The following is a 14645-nucleotide window of genomic DNA, read 5'->3' as shown; positions in this document are numbered from 1 at the left end:
CTTGTGAGGTACGTCGATCCATGGGGGGGTAGTTAAAATCGATCTAGGTATATGTTGGGAGATCGATCGGTATACATGCATGTGTGTGTTAGAAGCAAATGAGGCACGAGGAGAAGGATAGAGAGAGGGGGATGCATGTAGGAGGTGGTACAAGAGGAATACTATATCGAGGGGGAGGAGTGTGCGAGTACGAGAACGATGAAAAGAGTGGTGGGAGTGAGGCATGGACGGCGACAAGAGAAGAGGGGAAGCTTGTGTTTGTGCTAGGCACACCTGGCTAGAGAGGCATATCGATCGATGTGTGCCGTAAAGAAGGAGCTAGGGGGCCTACGCACACCGTGGGTGAACGACCTAAAGTGAAAAGACAAATTTGCGCGATGGAGCTAGAGAATGCTGAGGGAGGGTGAGAGTGATGCGGGCGTGTGCATGCACAAGAGAAAGTTAGCGCTAGCTACAAAGATAAGAGGGTTCTGTGGGTGTAAAAGACGAATAGAGATCATATATACTTCATTATAAAAAGCGAATTCGGATATTTGAAGAATTTATCATAGTGTTGCAAACCGACGGATGTGTGAATATATATAACGGTGATACACATGGTGTGGTTATGAACATGGTATACTACATTTAATATGTTTTATCTCTACTCTTATAAAAAACGGAGTTGTTGATGATGGTGTGCCTGCCATCCTGCATTATAGGACGTCTGATTTATATCTGACGGATAGCAAGGAAACTATGATGGTTGAAGTTGGCAACAATCATGATTGTAGATTCTTATTGAAATAGAGAAACGAATTCAAATTTAGTTTGAATTGCAGTGGTAGTATAGACACTTGGAATGCACTAAAATGTTGGTATGAGTAGGTCACATGCATTATACAGCAAGCGAAAAAATTTAATCGGACATAACATGGATTCATACTCCCTCCTTCCATCTATATAGGGCGTAATGAGATTTTAAGACTGCCTTTGACTATTGACAAGATTAATAGTACATGACATGCACAATGTGAAAATTATGTCATTGAAAGAACCTTTCACAGACGAATTTAATGGTGTGCTTTGTGTAAGTTGCATGTCATATATCATTGCTCTAATATTTGGTCAAAGTTAGCATCAAAAAACGCATTAGGCCCTATATAGATGGAAGGAGGAAGTAGCTTTGAATAGCATTTGTATAGGAAAACGGGCAAGATTTGGTACGAATTAATTTGTGTGGTGTGAATAGTTTTATTTTTTCGTTTTCTTTTTGGTTGAGGGAAGTGCGAATTAATTTGGTACGTACAAGTACAATATTACTACACGTTAGGCTTGTACCTAAGATTCAACCCGCGTCTTGTTATATCTCGAAAATTCAGATATCGTGCTCCCAAAACGGGCGCCTTCACAACCCGCACCTTGCTATCCCGAAATTACAACGCGCGTGAAAACTCCCTCCAGCTGCCAAATCCCGACACGCGAAATCCCCCTTCTAACCCTGAGCCGAAAGGGCCGCTAGTTCAAATCGGTGGGGGGTACTTTTGTAACACACCCTACATTTTGGACAAGCGCGTTCCTAAGTCATGCTTCACCCCCTCCCATCGCCCCCTTTTCGCCATTCGAAATCCTAGGCCGCCATAACCTCTCCGCTCCAGCCGCGAAACCCCACCCTCCTCCGTCCGCCACGTCACCGCTGCCCAGCCGGAGCCTCTTCCCCGATGACATCGTCCAGCGCAATAGCTCGACGTCCCTCGTCCACCTCCCCGGATGAGGATCCGTCGTCCATCTCGCCGTCTCGCCGGTTTAGCCGCCCCATCCTCCACCTCCAAGGAGCTGCTCCGACGATCGCCTTGTCTATCGCGACTGCTCCATCCCCACAGCGCCGCCTTAACCTGCTCCATCGGAACCGCAACATCCTCACCGACTCCTCGGATGAAGCCGAGGCCTACTCGGCGCCACCAAAGAGGTTGTACACTCATCGCATCGCACCTTCTCCTTAACTCGACCTCCCGGCACCGACGGTGCTCCATCCCGCACCCCCATGGAGCGGCTACCTTGAAGCCGGCGCTGCAGGCGACATCTCCACGGCGGCTCTCCCCCAGTGCGAGGCCCCTTTGGCGGCAGCGTCCATACCAGCCGGATCTGCTGCTGCTGCTCCGACTCTCGCTCGATCACTCGCTCGACCAGCTGCTGCTGCTGCTCTCCCCCTCGCTCGTGCTGCTGCTCTGCTCCGATTAAGCCACACTTCAGTCGACTGAATCGACTTTTGGGTCAGTCGATTTTCAGGGGTTGGGGGGGCTCGCTGAAGTTAAGGAAGAACTACCCACTGCAGGGACGGGGGCTCGCCGGAGAGGTACCCCACTATCTATCTTAGGGTTCAGGTGGGGGGCGGGGGGCCTAGAGGGCTGGCCGGGGCGGCGGTGGCGAGTTGTTTCGGGGTGGCGAGGCGGCGCTGGGGCCGGGGGTTCGGCCGGTGCTGGCTGGCGGCTCAGGGGGGTGCAGGTTGAAGATGAACTGCAGGCCCTCCCTAAACTACATGTCAAGTGCCTCTCTGCTACCATTGCGTTCAGTTTCGACAGTAGCATTCAGATTCCACAGTAAATTTCAGTTTCAACAGTTAAGTTCAGATTCAACAGTTTTTACCTCATCTGTTGTAGTCAGGTGGTTTTTGGTGATGTTAATTTTACATTCATTTTACATCATCTGTTGGAGATGCTATTAGAATCCCACTTGAGATTGACGATGTCTGTCTTTTGCCACTTCAGCCTTGACGTCTTACGGCTCACCGGAGTTGCTCCAACGACAGAACGATCCGTCACAACAGAGCAGTGCCCTGGACGCCGTCTACAGATTCCTCAGATCTTCCTCCACACCTCCGACAGCCACCTCTGCCTCAACTGCTTCAGCGACCAACCCAATGATGCTGAGGTCGACACGGCTATGGTAAAGAGGTTGTACACTTGTTGCATCACTTATTACTATACATTCACGTTGATCCATTAGGGCTATTTTGGTTCAATGGAAAAACATCGATCCACTGGTTGTTGCCATCACTCTAAATTTCTGCATGCTCTCCTTACATAATCTCACCATATTTTTTTCGTATGCATGTCAGATATTGTACACAGTCATGCTGAACATGTAGAGAAAAAGAGAAGAGTTTTCCGCGGCAATACAATGTCATGCAGACATCGCTCCATGGTGGGTTCAATGACAACCCCCCCTCTCCAGATTGTAATCCAGAGGAAGATATCTGTTCTGAGGCGGATTCGGACGCCGCTGACCACTCCTATTTACCCCCAAGGTGTTTGCTCTACCTTGGCATGATGATGTTAGTCATATCATGCATATGTTGCCTTGCAGTGCCTACTTTTGACATCATATATGTCATCTGCTTAGTTTAGACATGTTCTGTAATGCCACTTGTTTAGTTTCTATATCATATATGGGAATTATGCAGTCTCATGTCTTTTAGCCAGCCATAATATATGTGAAATGTGCAATGCCATCCTGTTTAATCAGGCATCATATATTTGAATGATATCTTTCCCATCCTTTTCTTCATTACATTTCCATTTGTCGACAATGTTTGTACATTAAACTACTCTTCCTGTGAATCAGCCATTTGGGTGGGAGATGGAAAAATCTGGAGTGAAAACAAGGCCTTCAGAGAAGACAGTGCTACCTGTCGAAGCAGATCTCTTGTTGGGTCCCGATAGCTCCTCAAAGATGGATTCAGAGATAGATGACCAGTCCTATTCCCCCACTGAGGTGTATGCTCCAACTTGGCACGGTTATACTGCTCATATCATGCATACGGTGTCTTGCATTGCATAGTTTAGACATCATATACACAATATTCAACACCATGTTCTTAGTTCAGACATCATATCGAATGCCCTCTATTTAGCATATAAATCACATATGTGAATTAAATGATGTGGTCCTGATTACTTAGATAACATGTAGGTGAATTATGTCATGCGATCCTGTTTAGTTATTCGTCATATCTTTGAATTATGTTATGCTATGATATCCAGTTTAGATAGACATCATATATGTGAAATTATGTCATGCTATCCATTTTAGTTAAACAATATACATGTCAACTATTTCATGCCCTCTTTTTTCCACACTATCTATTGCATTTGTCTCTCATACAATGTCTGTACATTCAACTATGTTTCCTATTTATCAGCCATTTGAATTGGAGCGGGTGATGCCAGTATCTAGCGGACTAAAAACACGGTCTTCAAATAAAACATTGCTACCTCTTGGTGGAGATAGCACCCCGGTTGTACATGCACAAGAACCAGCCCTACCACACATAACCCAAACTCTCGCAGATTGTACCCCTACTACGATGGACAGAGCACCAGCTTCACCCAATCTAACCCCAACCCCAGCCGATAGTAACCCAGTTCCTGTTGACACAGCACCATCTCCACCACTGAGCTCCCAAACAAGAGCAGTTAGTAAGGCAGCTCCAGTGCCCAAAGGGCCAGTACTATCACGGCGAACCCCAACTCCACTAGTTAGTACGCTTATTCCTGTGGAGGAAACACAACCAGCTAGTCGTAGTTTAGCATCTATCGCATTTGATGTTGTTAAATCGTATGTGCGTATCTTTCCATCTTGGAAATATTATACTGAAGATGAAGGAAAATGCCAGTTGCAGGTGTTTTTCCAGGAGTTATGTGTAAGTAATGTTATTCATGGCAATTACTTTGCTTCGTCCCATACATCCTACCTCCATGATGGTTATAATACAACAAATTTTCCCATTTTTCTCTATAGAGAAGGACCGATTTGGAAACTCAGGATGAGGTAACCTGTGCTAATACCTCTGCTATCTTCAAGAATGCTTGGTGGTAGTATCGGAATTACCTGAAGAAAACGTACTTCACCGGCAAAGAAACTCATCAAATTCCTTTACGTTCTCCTGAGACACATTTACTGGACGATGACTGGGAACACCTTGTTCTGTACTGGTCCCGAACCAAGAATGTGGTAAGGTCTATGAGCTCATTTTCTATTTTTAAGTATTATATTCTTGCGACTTACTGTACTCTGTTCATGTAGAACAAGTGCCTAAACCTGAAGAACAACTGTTCTAATTTAAGGTTCCATTGCTACCATAGGACATAGATATATGTTTGTTTGATGCTTTTATTATGTACTAGTACTTGGCAATAGAAGACTTGGTAGTTTAATCATGTCCACCTTACTAATGAACTGGTTCACCAAAATGAGTTTCATATACTAGTACATGCTAAACTTGTTATGTGTCTGCTTGTTTCTTCTTTTAGAATGCTGACAGAATATTGGGGAAGAGTGCCTTATTAAGCAACGGTAAAGGAAGTAATGCAGATAAGGTTCAGGATAGTGACACATCCTGTCTTGGTTTAGTGTTGGAGTTACTGTCCACTACTGCTTGCACAAGCTATTCAAACTCACTGTCTGAGTCAGTTCGGTTTCTTGAGTCTCAACTACAAGCTGAAAGACATCGATCAGCTGTGCTGCGACAAGAAGCGGAAGGACTGTGGAAGTCCCTGGAGCATTCAGATGCATACTTTCTGGTGCAACAGCAAGCGTCGGAGGATTTTAGCGCCAAGCAGGACAAAGCTAATCAGCTTGCTAAGCTTATTGCCAGCATGGTGGATACCCAGGATAACGTTTCTTGAGCTCTTTTGAAGTTGTTTCAGTTATGCTCTTGTTTTGCTACCGCGTTTATTTGCACTGGTGGCCAATTTTGATGGCCAGTGTATATGATATGCTGCTTTGTTCCCTATATTTGCACTGGTGGCGAACTTTGATACCCAGTGGATGTAATATGTGTAATAGCCGTGATAGCCTAGCGTTAGTTGCTTGCTTATTTATTTCCATGTTGTCTTGTTTATTTGTTTGCTTGTAGTCATTGCAGTTCTTTTTCCGCGGTTAACTAGTGGCTGCAATAACCTATTTTTTTAAACTAGGCCACAATAACCATGGGCTAATATTTACTGTAGTGACACTGGGCCTCCTACGGGCCGTAGAAACAGTGGGCCTTCTACGGGCTGTAGAAACAATAGGCCTTCTACGGGCCGTAGAAACAACGGGCCTTCTACGGGCCGTATCAACAATGGGCCTTATACGGGCCGTATGATCGATTGGCCAAACATGGGCCAATAACAGGCCGCATTATGGCCGTAAACGGGCTAGAGTTGGAATCGTCCGTTCATGGGCTAACCGTAATGGGCCATCGTTAATAGGCCGTATTTGATGATGCTATGAAAACGGCCCAATGTATTAACGAACCACAAATGGGCCGACTGTAACCATGGGCTGAATTTGGCCCACAAGCAAAAAATGACAGTAACAGGCCATAAGTAAACGAATGCTGGAAATGAGCCCAAGAATAAATGGGCTCTGAGAAGGCCGAAAGATAACATGGGCTGGAAACGGCCCAACAGAATAACGGGCCATTAATGGGTATAAAGTGATACACTGTTCATTATGGGCCAGTTTCACCACGGGCCGTTAATGGGTGTAAAGTGATACACTGTTCATTACGGGCTAGTTTCACCACGGGCCGTTAATAGGCCAAGAGTTACATAGGGCCTCATATGGGCCGAAAGACGTTATGGGCCATACATGGGCCAGATGTGAAAACGGGCTGGAATCATATTGGATGGCCTAGATGACGCTACTGGGCCTAATTCGGATAGGGCGTAGCGGGCCTTGGGTTAGCGGGCTATAAATGGGCTATATGCGAACATGCCATTAACAGGCTTTCCATGGGCCGGCCCGCCACCATTTGACCAAGTCAAACGGGCCGGCCTTTTCACAGGAATGGGCCTCTGTTGGGCCGTGCCACGTGTCAACGTATCATAGGCTCCTATCTGACCCACTAACGAGCTGACATGTGTTTTGTCCGGCCAATAAGAATTTTACACGTGGAAATTTCCCATTGGTCGGTGCTGTTAACGGGTTATCGGATCCAAAACCCGACCTGATACCTTAATGGCATTTCGTTACGGTGGATGCCATGTGTCAGTCACCCTTGACGAAAGAACTTCTGTGACGCGCGGTTTATCATCATGGAAGTGGACACTTCCGTGATGATAATTTTGGTAATGTCATGGAACACTTCTACGACAGCACAGGTATGACTATCTTGATTGTGTCATAAATTTGTCATGGATGTACATGCATGACAAAAAAGTGACCTACTATGACAAACACGTATCATCACGGAAGTGTATTTTTTTGTAGTGTAGAGCCAAACTAGTGACACTATGTTTGTCTATGTGATACGTCTCCAACGTATCTATAATTTTTGATTGTTCCATGCTATTATATTATCAACCTTGGATGTTTTATATGCATTTATATGCTATTTTATATGATTTTTGGGACTAGCCTATTAACCTAGAGCCTAGTGCCAGTTTATGTTTTTTCCTTGTTTTTGAGTTTTACAGAAAAGGAATACCAAACGGAGTCCAATTAACGTGCCAATTTTTGATGATTTTTTATGGACCAAAAGAAGACCCCGGAGTAAAAGAGTTGGGCCAGTAGAGTCCCGGGCCATCCACGAGGGTGCCCCCCAAGGCGCGTGGGCCTGCCTTGTGGACGACTCGGGCACCTTCTTTACGTGAGACCGACGCCAAAAATTCTTATAAATACAGAAACCTCCAGAAAATAACCTAGATCGGGAGTTCCGCTACCAGAAGCCTCCGTAGCCACCGAAAACCAATCTAGACCCGTTCCGGCACCCTGCCGGAGGGGGGAATCCCTCTCCGGTGGCCATCTTCATCATCCCGGCGCTCTCCATGACGAGGAGGGAGAAGTTCACCCTCGGGGCTGAGGGTATGTACCAGTAGCTATGTGTTTGATCTCTCTCTCTCTCTCTCTCTCTCTCTCTCTCGTGTTCTTGAGGTGGTACGATCTTGATGTATCGCGAGCTTTGCTATTATAGTTGGATTTTATGATGTTTCTCCCCCTCTACTCTCTTGTGATGAATTGAGTTTTCCCTTTGAAGTTATCTTATTGGATTGAGTATTTAAGGATTTGAGAACACTTGAAGTATGTCTTGCATGTTCTTATTTGTGGTGACAATGGGGTAACGTGATCCACTTGATGTATGTTTTGGTGATCAACTTGCGAATTTTGTGACCTCGTGAACTTATGCATAGGGGTTGGCACACGTTTTCGTCTTGACTCTCCGGTAGAAACTTTGGGGCACTCCTTGAAGTTCTTTGTGTTGGTTGAATAAATGAATCTGAGATTTTATGATGCATATCTTATAATCATACCCACGGATACTTGAGGCGACATTGGAGTATCTAGGTGACATTAGGGTTTTGGTTGATTTGCGTCTTAAGGTGTTATTCTAGTACGAACTCTAGGATAGATTGAACGGAAAGAATGGCTTCGTGTGATTTTACTACGGACTCTTGAATAGATCGATCAGAAAGGATAACTTTGAGGTGGTTTCGAACCCTACAATAATCTCTTCATTTGTTCTCCGCTATTAGTGACTTTGAGTGACTCTTTGTTGCATGTTGAGGGATAGTTTTATGATCCAAGTATGTTATTATTGTTGAGAGAACTTGCACTAGTGAAAGTATGAACCCTAGGCCTTGTTTCCTAGCATTGCAATACCGTTTATGCTCACTTTTACCACTTGTTATCTTGCTGTTTTTAGATTTTCAGATTACAAAAATCTTAATCTACCATACATATTGCACTTGTGTCACCATCTCTTTACCGAACTAGTGCACCTATACAATTTACCATTGTATTAGGTGTGTTGGGGACACAAGAGACTCTTTGTTATTTGGTTGTAGGGTTGTTTGAGAGAGACCATCTTCATCCTACGCCTCCCACGGATTGATAAACCTTAGGTCATCCACTTGAGGGAAATTTGCTACTGTCCTATGATAACCCACAAGTATAGGGGATCGCAACATTTTTCGAGGGTAGAGTATTCAACCCAATGTTATTGATTCGACACAAGGGGAGCCAAAGAATATTCTCAAGTATTAGCAGCTGAGTTGTCAATTCAACCACACATGGAAACTTAATATCTGCAGCAAGGTATTTAGTAGCAAAGTAATATGATAATAATGGTAATGGTAGCAAAAATAATATTTTTGGGTTTTGTAGTGATTGTAACAATAGCAACGGAAAAGTAAATAAGCGAAGAACAATATATGAAAAGCTCGTAGGCATTTGATCGCTGATGGAGAATTATGTCGGATGCAATCGATCATGCAACAGTTATAACATAGGGTGACACATGACTAGCTCCAGTTCATCGATGTAATGTAGGCATGTATTCCGAATATAGTCATATGTGCTTATGGAAAAGAACTTGCATGACATCTTTTGTCCTACCCTCCCGTGGCAGCGGGGTCCTATTGGAAACTAAGGGATATTAAGGCCTCCTTTTAATAGAGTACCAGACCAAAGCATTAATACATAGTGAATACATGAACTCCTCAAACTACGGTCATCACCGGTAATGGTTCCGATTATTGTCACTTCGGGGTTAACGGATCATAACACATAATAGGTGACTATAGACTTGCAAGATAGGATCAAGAACTCACATATATTCATGAAAACATAATAGGTTCAGATCTGAAATCATGGCACGCGGGCCCTAGTGACAAGCATTAAGCATAGCAAAGTCATAGCAACATTAATCTCAGAACATTGTGGATACTAGGGATCAAACCCTAACAAAACTAACTCGATTACATGATAAATCTCATCCAACCCATCACCGTCCATCAAGTCTACGATGGAATTACTCACGCACGGCGGTGAGCATTATGAAATTGGTGATGGGGGAAGGTTGATGATGACGATGGAGACGGATTCCCCTCTCCGAAGCCCCGAACGGACTCCAGATCAGCCCTCCCGAGAGAGTTTAGGGCTTGGCGGCAGCTCCGTATCGTAAAACACGATGAATACTTCTCCCTGATTTTTCTCTTCCCGAAAGTGAATATATGGAGTAGGAGTTGAGGTCGGTGGAGCGTTAGGGGGCCCACTAGGCAGGGGGCGCGCCCCACCCTTGTGGACAGGGCGTGGGTCCCCTGACGTGGATTCTTCTTCCAGTATTTTTTATATATTCCAAAAATAATCTCCGTTGATTTCCAGGTCATTCCGAGAACTTTTATTTCTGCACAAAAATAACACCATGGCAATTCTGCTGAAAACAACGTCAGTCCGGGTTAGTTCCATTCAAATCATGCAAGTTAGAGTCCAAAACAAGGGCAAAAGTGTTTGGAAAACTAGATACGATGGAGACGTATCAACTCCCCCAAGCTTAAAACTTTGCTTGTCCTCAAGCAATTCAGTTGATAAACTGAAAGTGAGAAAGAAAAACTTTTACAAACTCGGTTTGCTCTTGTTGTTGTAAATATGTAAAGCCAACACTCAAGTTTTTAGCAAAGATTATGAACTAACCATATTCAAAATAACATTTATGTCTCATGTTTACTCATATCAATGGCATAATCAGCTAGCACTACACCACAACACCTATTTAGGGGCAGTTAACTGCCGGGAGAAATACACGACCAAGGGCAAAGAAACTGCCAGGAATTCAATAACTGCCGGTAGAAGTACTTAACGGTAGAGAAACTGCCAGGAGAAGTTAACCAACGAGGGCACACAAACTGCCAGCAACGATGTCCACTTGGCACGTCATCCTATCTGCCGGCCTAACTAAACTGCGGCTTGTTGTCTGCCGGGAACTTTGATGCGACGCATAACCAAGGTAATTGGGCCGTTTCTCAAAAAAAAAACAATTGGGCCAAGCACGCTCGCGCGGGAGAAAGGGCGCTCACAAGGGGTTCTTTTGGTCGTGGGCTTGTCGCCCTGAGCCCCTGACCAATTCTTCCCCAAATCTTCCAAAACCTAATCCTCAAACACGTCCACGCCGCCGCCGCCACCAACCACTTGACCGCAGCGCCGGCTTCCTCCCGGAACACAGTCGCCGCTGACCGCCGTCCTCTACCAATGAAACCCTTCGCTGCTACCTCCCCATCCCCCGCTGCACCCAGCGCTTGCTTCCTCCAAGGAACGCTGCCGACCGCCCTCCATCCCCAAAACAGCCAAGGTATCCTCCGCTGAGCAGGCCTCCTCCTCAAGATTTCTCCCCCGAGTAGGGCCTCCTCCTCCTCCACGAGCATCCTTCCCCAAGCACTAAGCTGGGCCGCCTCCTGTCTCCCTCACCCGAGCACCGGACCTTCCTGTACGACCGCTCTCCCGAGAAGCTCCAGCTCCTCTACATCCTCTCCCAGGGGCAGCGCCGCCTCCTTGCCTACCGAGAGCACTTGGCCGGTGAGATATCAATCTTTGCAAACTTCTGTTCCCTTTTGTTCTGAGCAGTAACTAGAACGACTTCAGATAGTGTTTGAGTTTATATGGCACTACAGTTGTGAAGATAACGACTAGCTTTGCCATCCGATAGCCCAAGTTTTGCTTATGGTGAAGAGATCCTCCATTGAAGCAAATGGGTGCTCCAACTGCATACTAAATCAGTGAAACCCAGTAGGAGTACTACATGCAAGCTTTGGGGGGAAAAGCTTTACTCGTGTTGCAAATATAGCTAGAGAACTTCTTTCTGTATATTTTTGCTGCAAATGTAGACTGAAAGTGGAGTACTACTTCTATAGTATAAAGTTTTAACTAGTGAATGTGGTTCAGATTTTAGAAAAGGCTTTATTGCAGTGCCACAAACAAGTAATATAACCCTAGTAGTACAGTACCTTGTCATGCAGGTCCACGAGCAATGGCGCAGCAGCAAGGTTCGCCTTTCTTTCTCTGTATTGTGTTTACTGGGACCATGGTAGCCCAGTGGCAAAAGAATGATTTTTTCCGCCGTTCTTTCCAGATCTGCTGCCACCTAAAATAACAACTTAACTAGGAGATGAGTAGGTTAGGATGTTAGGACGAATCAGGAAAGAGGGGAAATTTTCTGAATGTTGTTCAAGAAAGTTTCCCCTGTTGGCTACATGTTGAAATGGCATCAGATCAGAGCAATCTGTTGATTGTTTCATAATGAGAGTTAGTTTTTGGAATCAATCTCAAGCTCCACATGGTCACCAAAGTTCATCCATGTGTCTACCTCTAATCATGTCTTGTTTGCCATGCGACGCGATTGACATACATTTTCGATTATTGATACGTCGTTCTACTGCTGCTGGTGTTGTACATTTTTCACTTTGTATCTAACGAATCATCTCCTCTGACTATGATACTATTTGACTCACACGTGTAGGGCAGCATCATGGATGCTCTAGAGAATTCAGGGGCCAGCTAAGTGAAGGGCTGATCTACAACATTGTGCCATTCAATCTCATTGAGCATGAAAAGACATTCAGATTGGTAGTATTTGATGAGTAAGTACAAACCTTTTAGGCTGTTTGTTTATGTTCAGCTATACTCTTGTATGGACTATGCACAAGAATTAACATGATTGTCCACTTAAAAATACATTTCCTTTCCTATTGGTCTAAGTCTAATTACTTGCTGATTAGATAGTTACATGTATGTGCACTCTTCTATTTTTTATATACTGATGACAAGTATATGTGAAGGGGAGCCTTAGCGCAGTGGTAAAGCTGCTGCCTTGTGACCATGAGGTCACGGGTTCAAGTCCTGGAAACAGCCTCTTACAGAAATGTAGGGAAAGGCTGCGTACAATAGACCCAAAGTGGTTGGACCCTTCCCCAGGCCCTGCGCAAGCGGGAGCTACATGCACTGGGGCTGCCCTTTTTTGATGACAAGTATATGTACTGCAATGACGTGACAGCATGATGACTCAGTAGTTGTAGGAATGGTTGCTGTGAAAACTTAAGGCTTTTGGCTTTATCATATTGCTATTTGGGGTTAGTTCATGGACCCGTATCTCAATTGTCCTTAATTAAGTGCAAAGCAATCTGTCCAGCATAAAATTTACAGAAAAACTTGCTTGAAATCTGAGCACATGTATCCTCTGTTTTGCAAAAAAGGTAACCTGAAGTTCTTATGCTTAAATACATAGATGTTTGATTAGTATTTTCTGAAGTCGTGATTAATTTTTTGATTCTGATTAGATTTAGATGATAATTAGATTTTTTGTTTCTAATTTCCTAATCTCTCTGTCCAGTTTGTCCTGAAATTACTCATGCATAAACTTGGCCTTGTGGCAAGCATTACGGAACATTATCCTAATTTTCTGTACTACGAAGCTACATGTATCCTAGAATTCCGCTACTAAGTTATACCAACACTGACTGGTAAATTACTATTGATTTGAGTCATTACGAGAATCTTGTTACAAATCACTAGTTACATGTTACAATAGTATAGACAAAAGGGCACAAATGCTCGCAGCCTTCAGCTTGCCAAGGCATTAAAAATTATTCAGCAAATATAATGTGCTTCGTTAACATCTCGTCTCCTGATTATGCAAAGCAGAATGGTCATTCTGGTGGCGAGTGTGTTTTGTACTGCCGCCCCTACTGGAAATAGCATTGCGTCATGACTTCTTGAAGCTGTTGTCTTTCTACCTCTAGCCATTGTTTTGTCCTCTTCAAGTTTCTTTCTATAGTTAGATGTTACAAACATGTATTTGCCAGCAAACAGGTGGGACTTCCATGCTCCTCTCTTTATGAAGGTTTGTCTCATTCACTATGCCCTGTTCTTTTTTTTATATTGTTCTGCTTTCTCCTTAAGTGCTTCAATGTACTTTGACTGCAAAAACAAAAGCATGGAACCAGGAAACTAAAAAGTTAGACTCCCACTTAAAAGATCACAAAATATGTCCATTTTAGCTGCATTATGTGATTCAGGTTAGTAGTGGGGATTTTTTGCTTTTGCACAACACGCTGCGCCTTCTACGTAATCATATCTTATGAGCACTAGACGCCTAACCCTAGCTACTTGCATAGCAATGGCGAGGCACTAGCCTTGTACATTAGTTTTTGTCCATGGACTAAAATGGTCTGAGCATCTCCCTGGCATTACTTTGTGTACTTAGAAGTTAGCTCTTGTATGTTCAGTGCAAATTAATTGTATGAGTTCATGTTTTGCCATATCTGCCCCTGGAAGATTTTTGTATGTGTAGTGCTAATAATTCCTTCTTGATCTAACTTGTAATGTTGCTTGCTGTGACAATGAAGTGCTGCACATTTGGAAGAGTTTTATCTATGCTGACGAGTTAAACTGTAGCACGTGAAAATCTTTAATGTGTCAATTTAAAATCGAAAATGAGAGCTCCGTGTGGAGTTTCCTATCCATTGCAGGTTTCACAAAGATACACAAGTTGATGGAGGTGTGGAATATCTACAGGCTGCTGAAGATTTGGAAGACCTACAATTAAGTTGGAGTGATTATGTAATGTTGTTTATTGAACTTGAGACATTGACAATTTTTACTCTGCTCATTTTGGTGGTTGTTTTGGCACATAAGCCATTGTATGCTCATTTTTTGTTGTGTGCCACATCAGAATCACGTGTACTTTTCCTTTAGGGCCACAGCGTCCTTATATATGTTCTTTTCATGCATGTATCCACAAACGTATGTATTTGGTCTGTCATGTTTATTGAATGGAGTTTTAAGGTTTTGGATGAGGCCTGTATGTAACTTTGGGTGAAGTGTATTGTGTGATCTGTCCCGATTGCCCT

The 14645-nt window shown here is 44.0% G+C and overlaps 1 long non-coding RNA gene across 1 annotated transcript; it reads left to right on the top strand.

The window, feature by feature from the left end:
• The first annotated feature begins 12762 nt into the window (after window positions 1-12762).
• LOC123150217 (uncharacterized) lies at window positions 12763-14444 on the top strand. Its single transcript, XR_006475009.1, has 2 exons — window positions 12763-13636; window positions 14265-14444. It is a non-coding gene; the product is annotated as an uncharacterized lncRNA (long non-coding RNA).
• Window positions 14445-14645: the final 201 nt, after the last annotated feature.

Source organism: Triticum aestivum, chromosome 7A (genome assembly GCF_018294505.1).
Source record: "Triticum aestivum cultivar Chinese Spring chromosome 7A, IWGSC CS RefSeq v2.1, whole genome shotgun sequence".
Taxonomy (NCBI): domain Eukaryota; kingdom Viridiplantae; phylum Streptophyta; class Magnoliopsida; order Poales; family Poaceae; genus Triticum; species Triticum aestivum.
Note: the sequence above shows the minus strand (reverse complement) of the source record. Positions and strands in the feature narration are given on the sequence as shown.